Below are 13,379 nucleotides of genomic sequence, written 5' to 3' on the forward strand. Positions count from 1 at the left end.
CTGGGTTTTGACACCTTGAGGAATGAACTTGCCACATGTCCAATCTCGCTTAGCGCAGGTAGCCAGTGTTGGCTTTGACATTCAGCGCAGGTAGCCAGTGGAGCCATTGACATTCAGCGCAGATGGTCAGTGGAGCAGTTGACATGATCCTGAATTGACTTGTTTTTGAGCAGTTTCAGGTGGAGAACTTCTGTGAATTGCTGTGGTTTGATAGCCTTGTTCCTCTAGGGGTAGGAACAACATGTTTAGGGACTTTGGATCCCTAAGATTATGGACATTTCATGCTCAATGCTGTAAGGCACAAAAATGTCTATAACAGTTGCCCCCTAAAGTATGAGGCCGTTTATCGGGTGAAATTCTTTATCCAGGAGGGTCCGAAGTTCATCCAATTGCTGGGAGGAGACCTGTAATAAGATACAATACAATACATTATTTTTCATACTGCTTTCATGATCTAGCTGAGGCGGGCATTCCCATGCTCAGCTTTATAAATTCATTTTTTTGTACATAGAACAGACAATCGTCTGATGGTAGACTGATAATTTTGATGAAATTATCATCCTTTGAGTAGGATGATTATCTGCTGCAATGATGTACATGTCAATGTCTTTATGTTTCCTGAATATATATCGCAGCTCGGATGGATGAAACTAGATCCGGGGTCTTCAAACTCGTTCGATCTTCACTCTAAGTACAAGTCGATCCATGTGAGAATTGTTCTGAAGTCGAACATGGAAAGACATCGCTTGATTACCGGTCAATGAGGTAAACCGTTAACAAGTGCGAGAGGAATCACCGATAATGATAATGACCCTCAAGGTACTGCAGTACAATTCACGTGGTGTGAATAAAGGACTTGGCGTCGAACACCACGCAAAATCTTTCGGTTGAAGGTCATTGATGTATACCTGTCGCCGAAAGTGAGAAACTTGCCATTGAGGCATGCAAGCTTCAAAGTACTGAAGGGGTTGTTCCTAGATCAACTTCTTGGATAATGAGCTGATGTCGACAAGAAGCGATCCGTCAAAGGAGGGCCTTAATGAATCCCACATCAGTGACACGGAACGGAGCTAATGATTTTGATGGAGGTGAAAACGATCTGTGACATATGATTTAGGGTGGCGGTCATGAATGGATGAAGGATAATGTATGGCAGTGGATGGGACCGGTTGACTCTTTCTGAACAACTTCTCTTGAACATATGGCGACACTGATGCGATGGATCGGTAGCATTACCCCAATTATGGATGGTATGGCGAGACCATGGTGATGTGACCGGTGAATGAAACAACCCAACCCGATTGTGGTACGGATGAAAAGTGTCATGTTCAAGAGCGACCTGCTACCATCAAAGTTTTCTTTAGTTTCTCCCAATTTTTCCCCAGTCATTGCTGACCAGTACCTCTTTATTTTTGTCAAGCTTGAGGAGGATAACATATGCTTGTTCTATAACCTGCCCTTCGGGCAAGCCCATCGCTATGTTTTAACGAGCCTAGCGATAGTGAAACTCGTTCTCGTCTAAAGACAAGTTTGTCGCTATTTAATGATTTTAACGAGTCTAACGACAAAGACGACTCGGTCCCTTTTCATTTTTAGAGAGTCTGAAAAGGTACATAAAGTTAACTCCAAAAGTCCTTTTTCGTCATCTAATCCCTTAGGTCCGAAAAAGTATAAAACAATACAGAAGGGATGAGTTTTCGATAGTTTTAACGAGCCGAATAAAACAAGCGCTTGATCTTTTTGTGCAATAATCCCTCAGGTCCAAAAAGATTAAAATCTAGAGGATGGATAGCTCTTCCTATCCCTTTAACGAGCTGGAAGGCCAAGGACTTGGCAATCTTTTCATATTTTACGAGTCAGTTGAAAAGAGCTTAAAGAAGACTCGTCTTTTGAGGAACGAGTGATAAACAGGGTTAGCAGCTGATTCCAGGTACAGGTTGGAATTTTCCAATCACGGCAGTGTCACAAGGATGGCTAGGTGAAATCACTCTTCGCAACTGTTCCTCAAAATGGGTAAACAATCATATGGAGGTGAATGATCGGCCAAATGAAAAGTGGAGGTGATGGTGCAAACACGACCAAGGCTTTGATGGCTGATGATATTACATTCACAGTAGTTATTTACCGGGTGGTGCTTATGTTTATTTTTTAACGAGCATGAAGTTCGCGTTAAAACTGCTCAAACTTATGTTTATTTTTTAACGAGCATGAACTATGTGCTAAAACTGCTCGGATCTTGCGTTTATTTTTTAACGAGCATGAACTTTGTGCTAAAACTGCTCGTTTAACCCAGTCATATGATAAGAGTGTCTCATCAAGATTCTATTTTTTATGGAGCTTCATCTTACTAAGCTTTGCTCTGCATCCTTTCTTTATGCAAGTTAGGAAACGGCTAACCCAAAAAACAGATAAATAACCACTCTTTGCTTGCACTCCAAAAGGTTTGCATGCCCCCAGGTATAAAGTACAGTTTCAAGGTTACCTCTACTTCTTTTCTATCAAAACATTTGTTTTAACAAGAGAGGCTTACCTCTTTCAGGTTACCCAAAGATTGTCCAGTTCACGGAGCAAACAAAACATTTCTTCGGCGATGTCTACCGAAATAGACAAAGGTGAGCGACGTAGCCCGCCAACCCACATAACTTTGACAAAAGAATCTTATTCTAGAACAACCCTCTTCCTAGACGGACGGGGTACGGACTAGTCATATTCTCCCGCGGAAACCTACCCTATACCCAAAGTTTTCCTGCCGAAGCAAACCAGGACGCATGCCCCCTGGGTTCCAGTCATATCCTCCTGGATTACTCGCACTCATCAGGAGGACGGACCGTGGGTTGAGACACTTCTTGCGTGAATAGACCATTTAGGGATGGTTCATGACTATTTGCGATGGGTGATCCGGGGAATGAAAGTTGGTCCACGAGCTTGACCATTCTTCCTTCATGCGGAAAACACATTACTCTAAAGAGTGATGAGACGATGGCTCCCATGCAATATATATAGTCTCGTCCAAGGAGTAGGTTATAATCCAAGGGTCCTTGAACGACCATCACGTTCATTTGAACGGTCTTCCCTTTCAACGTTATGGGCACATTGGGGAGGATCCCTAAAGGTCGACTGGTTCCTTTATCAAAGCCTGATAGATTTCTCATTTCAGGCAAAAGCGTTGGCGAACCAAGCGCTTTCCAAGAAATAGAGGAAAGGATACTGACAAATGCCCCTTCATCAATGATAGTGCCAGCCATTACCATTCTGTATATTTGGACGATAATTCTGAATGGTATGCTAGCTGGCAAGCAGGGTCTGCCTAGTTGGTTCCAGTCGAACGAGACAACTAGGTTGCTTGGCGGTGGGACCGAATAGACGGCCGGATATCGCTCTGACAAACTTCCTTCCTGCGATAAAGGAATGGTGGCATTGCCCCCTTGTTCATCAGAGTCAGTGTTGATGAAGAGAATTTGGATGGTGTCATCTTTATTCTCCTCTATGATGGTGTCATTCGAAGATAGAGCCTCTGAAGGCAAAACTGGGTCAACTGCCATTTCAACCTTTAGACTTTCGTCAGGTATGGATTCAGACGGTTCATCTTCAATGACTGGCGCTTCGGCTGACCACTTGAGCGGGCCAGCCGGGTTCTCAACTAGCGAAGGACTTGGCAGGAGTTTTTGATATCCAGGAGGAAGTTGCGCTCGTAAAATCGGGCGATCTTCCAGAACTCTTTTTGCCTCATCTAAGAAGGGACAATGGTGGATGGCGTGATCGCCTTCACACAGTTTGCAGGGAAATCTAGCGTTCCCTCTTTGTCCTGTGGCTTCACTTCCACTAGTCGACGGTGAGCAGTCAACATGGCTATCAGAGGTCGACGCTACCGAATTGTGCAAACGGGGAGACCAGTCCCTTAGTATCCGAGGGATACAGGGACAATCTCTGTGGAAGTGGTCTCCCTTGCATATGACGCATGGCGATTTAGGCCTTGCCAGTGCTATGTGTGGATTTTTGTCAAACGACACTTGTTTGCCCCCAGTCGCCTTTGGCTCCTTCTTCTTCTTTTCTTTCTTCTTCTTCTCCTTCTTCTCTTTAGGAACTCGGTTTTTTGCTTTACCAGTTCCGTCAAGCGAAGAGGAAGGAGGAGAGGAAGATGAAGTAGAAGGCTGGTGGGAAACTCTGGTCTGGTCTAACTATTGACTCGACTGTTCAGGAATGGTGGTGTTCTGAACGACATTGGTTGAAAAGAGCCAGACTGGTAGGCCAATTGTCAGTCCTGGAAGCGACAATGTGGCCATGTGGGGCGCACCAACTTCTCCCCAAGAGGAGAAAGGACTAGGATTTCCACTTAAGGGAATTCCTTGGTTGGTGGGCTCCATCTTTTCAACCTAAAGATCAACGCGGGAATAAAGGGTGATTGTTTTGTTTAAAATAAATTGTTAACGACGCTTTAGACACAACTTGCTTTTTCATTTTTAAAGAGTCGAGAAAAAGCTAAAGATGACTCTAGTCTCCTTCGATGTTTTAACGAGCCCGAAGTGACAAATGCTCGGATGGACTTTTTTTGTTATAGAGTCTGAAAAAGGCCAAAAGAAACTGCTCTGGAGTTCTAGGCAGAGGGTGTGCCAAACTTTTCGCAAAACCGCAGAATACTTTTTAGGGTACGGGCGGTCGATCTTCCTGAATGCTGTGTTCAGTGCATTGCGATCAGTAGGGCGGCCGACACGGCTTCCTAAGGATAAAGGATATATTCCTATAGGGGTCTCCCAATATATACGCGACGGTACATGGGAGCACAATCCGTACTAGCGCTATCGTCTCTCAGGAGGAATCACCCACCTTCCACGAGATCGACAGTCACTAGGCTTAACGACGCCGGAACACGTCTCTAGCCTAGACCTCTATGTTGTGCGTTATGTTGCAAAGCGTTGTTAGGTTCATTCAGTTTATTTTAAGTTGATCTTTTTAGAAGTTTGCCTTTCAGGATCACCACGAGATGTATAGTACAATTCCTAAATGCAGTCTAGGATGATAAGCAAGCTTTATATCGTTTCAACTTTGAAAATCCTAGCTACTAAGGGAAAAGAAAGACACCATCTTTTCTCAAAGAGCAATCAGCACACTCTAATGCACTGTTCCTAAATCAAGCATGCAAACTTATCAAAATGCAAATGCACAATGCAGGTGTTTGTTTTCCGCTTTCTTAGTATTGATGCCTACAAAGAAAGCTTTTTGTACAACTTTGAATTTGCTTTAAATGACAGATACAAACAAGTTTACTTTTTCGAAATCAACAAGGGTAGAAGAGATTACAACACTTTGCGACTTTCGAAATGAACAGCTTGTTTCGACACTTAAAAGAGACAAACTCAAACCAATAAGCAAAAGTAAATGTATAATCAACTGTAAACAGCCAATGAACTCTCTCCTAAGATCACAATCAACAGATCTGAATCAAGGGCTACAGGATGATTATTTCACTCATGCAAAGGAAAACTGTAAATGATGCCACAAACACATAAAAACACTCACAGTCTTTTTGTACAAAAGGAGGTGGAATTTAAGAAAAGAAAAGGAGTTATCAGACTGGTACCTATGCTGGTTACAGGCTGCAAAAATCAGAGATCAAAACAAGGCAAAACAGAGCAGAGAACCCCAGCTGCACAAGGCCAAACTGGTTCAGCGCAACCTCAACACAGGGGTTTTGACATTCAACGCAGGTAGCCTTCACGGGAACTGCGTTGAAATGCAGAATCCCTTCACTGGGTCTGCGCTGAAGGAGAAACTCTCGTTTCCCACAGGTTCTGGGTCACAAATTGCTCAAAAATCAACGGTTTCAGGCCAAATCAGAAACACAAGCAAGGTATAATCAAAGGGATGCTTTGAGAGGGTACTAAGATCTATCACAAAGGATCATCAAATCATTTGTGAGTCCATTGTTCAGATCATAGATAAAATCCAGTGAAGGATCACGGCAGCAACTGTCTACTTTGCAACTGAGAATAGCAGAAGCAGTTCGATTGTTGCTGTTGAGTCTATGAAACAAACAATGATAGAGACACAGATAAAATGACTAAACAATCTCCCCAGCGAAGTCGCCAATTTGTTGTGGGGAAAAATGCCTATGCAGGACGATCCTATCCACCTAAGGTGTGACAGTGCCTTAGCAACAAACAGAGACAGCTATTCTGGTTTCTTCCTTTATGAAATGTGAAAGAAGAGAGATCAATAGACTTACCGGTGTCTTCCATTTGTCCCTCGATCCAGATCCTCTTCTCTTTGGGTGTTCACAGCTACTTGCCTCCTCGCTCGCCCAGCTTCAAAAGATTCCTGCGAGATCACAAGAGAACAGCTACTTGCGACAAGAGAACAGCTACTTGTGACAAGAGAAGAACACAACACAAAGACAGATATTCATATTCATAAATGATTCAGGATTAGAAATAAATCAAATACACTGATGCCATCATACATCAAAGATACATCAGTATATAGGAGAGAACCAAGATAGCTTTATTGATAAATAACAAGGTTCAGGAAGAGATACAACCCAGAGGGCTCCAATCCAGCATCTCCTTCCCAGCAGAATGGAATTCCTATCTTCACCTCCCTTCAAAGCATTAAGCACCCAATGATTCCAGTCTCAAACCAACAACAATTCTTTGCAATAACAAAATTCCAGCCCCCAGATCTCATGGAGGAGAGATCCATATATAGATGTTTGGAGAGAGGATGAGTCAGCTTGAGATCTGACTAGTGTCCTCTCCCTTTGTCAGTTCTTGATTCCACTTGGAGGTTCTTGCTTCCACTTGGAGATTTGGAACCTCTTACTCATCACCAGTCGAATTCCCTGAGGCAAGTGTCATTTTGGAAGCTTCCTGGGTTTTGACACCTTGAGGAATGAACTTGCCACATGTCCAATATCGCTCAGCGCAGGTAGCCAGTTTTGGCTTTGACATTCAGCGCAGGTAGCCAGTGGAGCCATTGACATTCAGCGCAGATGGTCAGTGGAGCAGTTGACATGATCCTGAATTGACTTGTTTTTGAGCAGTTTCAGGTGGAGAACTTCTGTGAATTGCTATGGTTTGATAGCCTTGTTCCTCTAGGGGTAGGAACAACATGTTTAGGGACTTTGGATCCCTAAGATTATGGACATTTCATGCTCAATGCTTTAAGGCACAAAAATGTCTATAACAAAATAGGAAACATGACTCCATGACAAATCTTATAAAAAAGAGAGCTGAACTATGATTCCCACAATATTTTATGATAAGCATGGATGGGGGTTATGATCCTTTGAAGTCCATTTCTATCCCATGCTTGGAAAATGTGAGAAAAAACATATGGCATCCATGACGTAAGCACTCATGAAAAAGGGAGTGATAACTTGAGTGGAGACAGTTCTATTACGCATGTATTCTCTAATGGCCATGGTTAAATTATCGGACAAAATATTACTCCAGTTCAAAAGGGTAGCATTTACAGTTACATCCATCAAGGGAACACATTCAATGGAAAATTTTATGGTATCAACTTTTCTAAACAACCTACACAACATTGCAGCTGCAAAATTGTATGGGGCTGATAGAGGTGCGATGGGGTACATACCAGTTTTCTCCCATCTAAACTTGTTGGAGACAGACCTCCAATTCTGAATAATGTCCATTGGATCTTCATTCTCCTTGGCGAAATGATCGATAAAATATTTGTCATAGATCTTCTGTGACTGCGGAAGATGGCACATTTGACTCAAATTGTCTGACTTGAATCATCCCATAACGTCTCGCCTAGAGTTTCTGAACATTCTGTTCAAAACATCCACTTCATCAATAATCCATCTTACCATATCTGTATATAGTAATATTTTCGGTCTTACAACATTCCTATGTAGAAAGGAGCATGTTGCTTCAAAGTAGGAATCATCGGATGAAGTCGTGGCATCTGTTGTTTCCTTAACTTCCAGTGGCCTTGGGTTTTCTTCCTCTAGTAAATTGTACATCTCCTCCCAAGTTGTAGTCGCGCCATATTTGTTACAAGTGGTAAGAGGGAATAGTGGTAGCATTTTTGAATGCTCAGGTGTAGTATCCTCTGTGGTCTTTTTTCCTTTCTTTACCATTTTTGTAAGTGTATTGTTCTTCAAAAACTTCCTGAAATTCAAGAAAATTGAGAGAAAAGGATGAAAATGCGGAGTGGTAAGTGCAAGCGAAAATACGATAAGCATGGTAAATTTGAAAGAACATAAGTCTGGAACTTTTGTTGCAAACCTGAATAAGAAAGATATCTATTATCTCGAACCGTTAAATGAATAAAAGCCTTTAAATGTCATTAACTATACATTATGGCTTACATAAGATTTTCTTTATGTCTTATCAAAATGCGGCATCACATATTTAAAATTTATAGTTCCGATTGGTTCGAATGTTCGTCTAATACTGATTTTTGTGATTGCGATGAATCACAATTCTTATAAATCGCAAATTGCAATTCTCAGGGATTATGGATAGAGAAATTTAAAGTTTCTTTAATATTTTGGAATATGCGATAAGTGGGATTATGATATGTGTAGAGCCTCCAAAATGTCTTCAAAATATCAGCTACTTTCACCTTTATCTCGACTATTTCACTCACATGTCACAACTCCATAGCCATATAATCTTTTATTAGCTTCCATTTTCATAATTATATGGGTTACCTTTGTGTTTTCCAAAAGCTAATGATTTCTAGTATCTTAAGTGAATTTAAGATTAAAAGTTAGAAAAATGACATATATTGGCTAATACTTAAAAGTGGCTTGAGTTTCATGACATGTGTAGGTCATTTGGAAGCTTCCAACGCACCCTTATGTGGCCTCCAATGCACAAATTCGAATTCCCTTCAAGATATGGAAGAATATTTGGATAAGGTCAAAGAGGATATGTGTCTCATAATTACCTATTTGAATTGTAAATCTATGAGATTTTCTAGGGATCTAGGGAGAGAATAATGGACCTCCATTAATGAGGTAGCTTCTTATGTTCTTGTATAAATAGGAGAGTCTTCTCCTTTCAAACGCATGTGTAAATTTGGGGAAATGCTCATGTTTTGAATATAGAATCCAGATTTGGCACCATGCTTATGAGTGATGTTCACTTTGATTTGGTTATGCTTTCATTTAGAGCCTCTCAACTTTCCATCTCTCATGCTTTTGGGATTGGCCACCTACAATTTGTCAGATTTATTGTTTTTATTTATTTATTGCTTTCATAGATTAAGATTTAGTTCTTTCATATCTTTTCATGTGTGAGAGGTTAAGAGTGATTGTTTTTATTTTCTTTCTACCCAGAAGTTAGAACAATTGTTTTCATTTGACTTCATATCTTTTCCTGTGTGAGAGGTTAAGAGTGAATGTTTTTATTTGCTTTCCACCTAGAGGTTAAGAGCGATTGTTTTTATTTTCTTTCTACCTAGAAGTTAAGAGCAATTGTTTTTATTTGTTTTCATATCTCTTCCTATGTGAGGGGTTAAGAATGATTGTTTTTACTTTCATTTGATGTCATGTGGTTTTGATTAGTCATTTCATAGGATCCTGATTTGATAATGCAAACACGATCCCTTAGAGTAGTTTTCATTTAATACAATTTCAATTCCACGTGTTGTATTATAATTGTACTATAATTTCTTTTGAGTTGATTGTTGAATTAGAATAGGTGAATTTGGTTTGTCTTTATTTGGTTTTGTAGTTAGATTGATCTAAATTGGAAGTTAATTTCTAGCATATACAGTGCACGCGTGCTTCGCAAGTTTTACGAAACCCCTGGGTTGACAATTAAATGATAGGTAACTAATTTGGCTCAACATTTTGGCGCCGTTGTCGGGAAAGTGTTCATAAGAACTAGCTTTTAGTTTAGATTTCATTTTTTAGTTTTTTCCTAGATGCATGATTAAAGCATGTAGATGCATATCATTTTTAATATATAAAAAAATTTACTAACCATTTATGGATGAAAGATCTAGAATGCAAATTAAACATTTTTTGGAAAACAAGGACTACACTGAGGAATGGCATCGAAACGTGATTGCGCCCCGACATTCTTCCATTCTTCAAGAGATCTTTGCAGAAATATAAAGGTTAAAACGATTTCTCATGTCCTCATACACAATGAGGTACATTTTTCAAATTTGGATATGAACGTTCTAGAAATTCTAATTCGTAAATGGCTCCATTGGAAACATTCATATACTTAAAAATAAAATAAAAATAAAAATTCTTTCAAGTAGGAGAAACTAGCAAATAAAATCAAGCTTGATTGCATTTTTTTTAAGTTTTTGATTGCATTTTTTTAGACTTTAAAATCTTTTAGAATTTTATTTATCTTCTTGCATTTTTTTCATTAACATCACAAATATTTTCAATAAAAAAATTCATGTTTGATTTTAAATAATAAAAAAACAAAAAGGTCATGTTAGATTTTTAATAAAAAAAAATAACACAAAAAAAATTCTTCATGTTTTTGAATAAGGAAAATGTATTTTTTTTGTTTTAATAAAAATTATCAATTTTTTTGAGAGAATTGAGAAATTGAGAAATTGATAAGTGGCTCTCATGTGACCTGTAAAGAATATTTTTTTTTTCATTAGCTTGGAATCCAAAATTCAAAAATCCATCATAATAAAAAATAAAATAAAAAAATCTTGCTCAGAGAGGGTGCAAAACAGGAGAGGGAAAAAAATGTTGGCAATTTGTAGTCACCATCATGGTTGCTACTATTGTGCCATTCACTTCCCATAGATTTATTAATATCTTCAATGCAATCCCTTTCAACCTTTGGCCTCCAGTTCTTGAAGTACAACTCTGTTGTGCCAAACTTATGCAAAGAATTGGAGCTAGCTTTCTGATTCCTGCCCTCATTTAAGCTTGGATGTTCAAATTGATTAGATGCAATTGTAAGAGGTTCACCTCCCTATCAACATTTAAATAAATTTTATAACTTCCAACCTGTTGAGTAATATTTCGTGAGGATAAATAACTGTTAAGATTTTTCTGGGTAGGATTAGCAAGCCCAAATTTTTCATCCTTGAAATGTGATATGCAGAGATCTCAAATGTTATGGTCTTCAGCTTAAGAGTTAATGTACGCCGACGAATACCTTCATTTTCCATGTATTTTGAATTGATGAACACTGAGAATTATCCCTTGTTTTAAGATCTTCATTCAAATCAGAAACCCATTTTCCTAACATTGTAACTTGTCTCTCATGTTCTTCTAGTCCCTTGCTCTTTTTATCCAGCTCTGTCAAAACCTGTGAAAATCGAGATTCTGCTAAATGAATTGATGCTCGCATCTGCTGAAGCTTGAAATTTGGATAGTTTCAACCTAACATCTTCAAACTGCTCAATGTACTGCTCCCCAATAGAGGCAATCGAGCTTTGTGCTTCAAAGTAGGTTGAGATTGGTAGGAGAAGCAACAACCATTATTTAATTTCAAGACCTAGTAGTTACCTGATCATTTGCTAGAAATGTGTAGCATTTTTCAACATGTCATTTTAAAACATGATTTCTGGCCAAATGAAAACAAATTTCAAAAAACTAAAATGTCGGTTTTCCTCAGAACGGGGTCAACTCTAATACCCAATAATGATTTTCTCAAATTCGTAACTGACCGTGAGATATTTGGGGTTCTCTGGAGCTTTATTTGGCAAATTGCATGAGAAAAACGGTTTTTAATTAATGTATAGAGACAGTTGCGGTCATTCGGTTTTCTCCTGCAAACAATCCACCAAGAATCTAGGGAGAAGCATAGGTCGAATGAGCAAGATGATGTTGGGCATCTTCTAACTTTAAGCATAGACAATGGATCAGTTAATCTTTCTTGTAATGAATTGAATGTGTCAAAATGCACTGGAAACTCACATAAAGTATCTTCTTCAGAAACAGGGAGAGCTGAAGGATCTCCTTCAACTCACATAACTGCAGCTCCACGTCTTTACGCACCATTCAAAATCTGTATACATCTGCATCTAAAAGAGACATGCCATTGACGTGACCATCCCAGGAGGTCAAGTCATGCTGCATGCTGGTCGCCATCGTCATGGACCAAAGGAAATTCTTTTTGGTCATAGAATGAATTTGATTCTTTGGTGTAGAAGCGCTGTATTCAGAGAGCTTAAGAAGCACCAACGCGATTTCTTCAACTAGTGTGGGGAATGCCTTCACCAAAAGAAAGAACACTGCCAACAGCTCTTGGGTGCAAGATATCAGAATTTGTTTTTCAAACATGATGATCATCATCATCATTCTGCAAGTTGGATTCATGATCAACAAATTTTCAAGTGTCAATAGTTCCCCTGCAGCCACCTTTTTGTGTGTAAGTTTGTTTAATGGATTTTGTCATTTTTTTCATGTAGGCAGTTTGTTTGACAAATCTTTTTGTTTGTTTGAGGTTTAAGTTCAGTTAGATATGGTCATTAGGTAGAGACACAATTTTTTCTTTCTTTTATAGGATTATGTACTTAATGTAATTAAAATTAATAATGTATGATAAATAATTCCTATAATTATAAGGAGTCTTGAGATAGGACGGTTGGACTTAAGGGTACACTTGTAATGTCAAGGTGACTGAGGAGCATTGGGAATGGTTTTGGGTTCTTATTTTGTATCTCGTCAATTACTCCTAAAATATATATTTTATTTGTGTATTAATAATAATAATAATAATAATAATAAATTAAAAAAATGTTCTATTTGCTAATTTTTCTAGAAGAGGTATTGATCAATTTGAAGATTGGACTAGTTATTTGTTCATAACAAAAAATGCATAGATGTGTGTGCTTAACTGTTTGTTCGGGATTTGAGCTACAAAAACTGCACAATTATGCAACTAAACCACAATTTTGCAGCTGAAAAACAATTCTACAACTATGTATTTAACTCAGTCATCTACTTGTTAACAATGCATTCTAATCAAAAAATCAAAATCAAAATTTACTGATTTTGTCTAATGATTATATTTTCAAGCATGATGTAGGGAAGAAGAAGAAATATGAAGGCGCTTTATCTGCAAGATCGATTTATGAATTTTTGATCGAAGATTGTTTTTTAGGAATCATTAAGCATTCACAAATAATATTTCTTTATCGTTATGAAATGCTATGATTCAAACATAAATTGAGGAAATTGTGAATATCATCATTTTAGAAATTGGATTTATTATCGCAATTATGAAATTGGACTAACCATTTGAAATGAAGACACATCATGAACCTATGAATTATGCAAATTTTTCATATGTACCTAGAGAAATTGATCACTTCTCTTTGAACACACTTACATTTTATTGCAATGTTAGTTCCATTTTTATTTTCATGTTTGAGGGCAATCAGAGAATTGAAGGAAACCATTGATGCATGATTGAGTT

Source organism: Pinus tabuliformis, chromosome X (assembly GCF_031772625.1).
Source record: "Pinus tabuliformis cultivar Carrire ecotype Pingquan chromosome X, CPIR1, whole genome shotgun sequence".
Taxonomy (NCBI): domain Eukaryota; kingdom Viridiplantae; phylum Streptophyta; class Pinopsida; order Pinales; family Pinaceae; genus Pinus; species Pinus tabuliformis.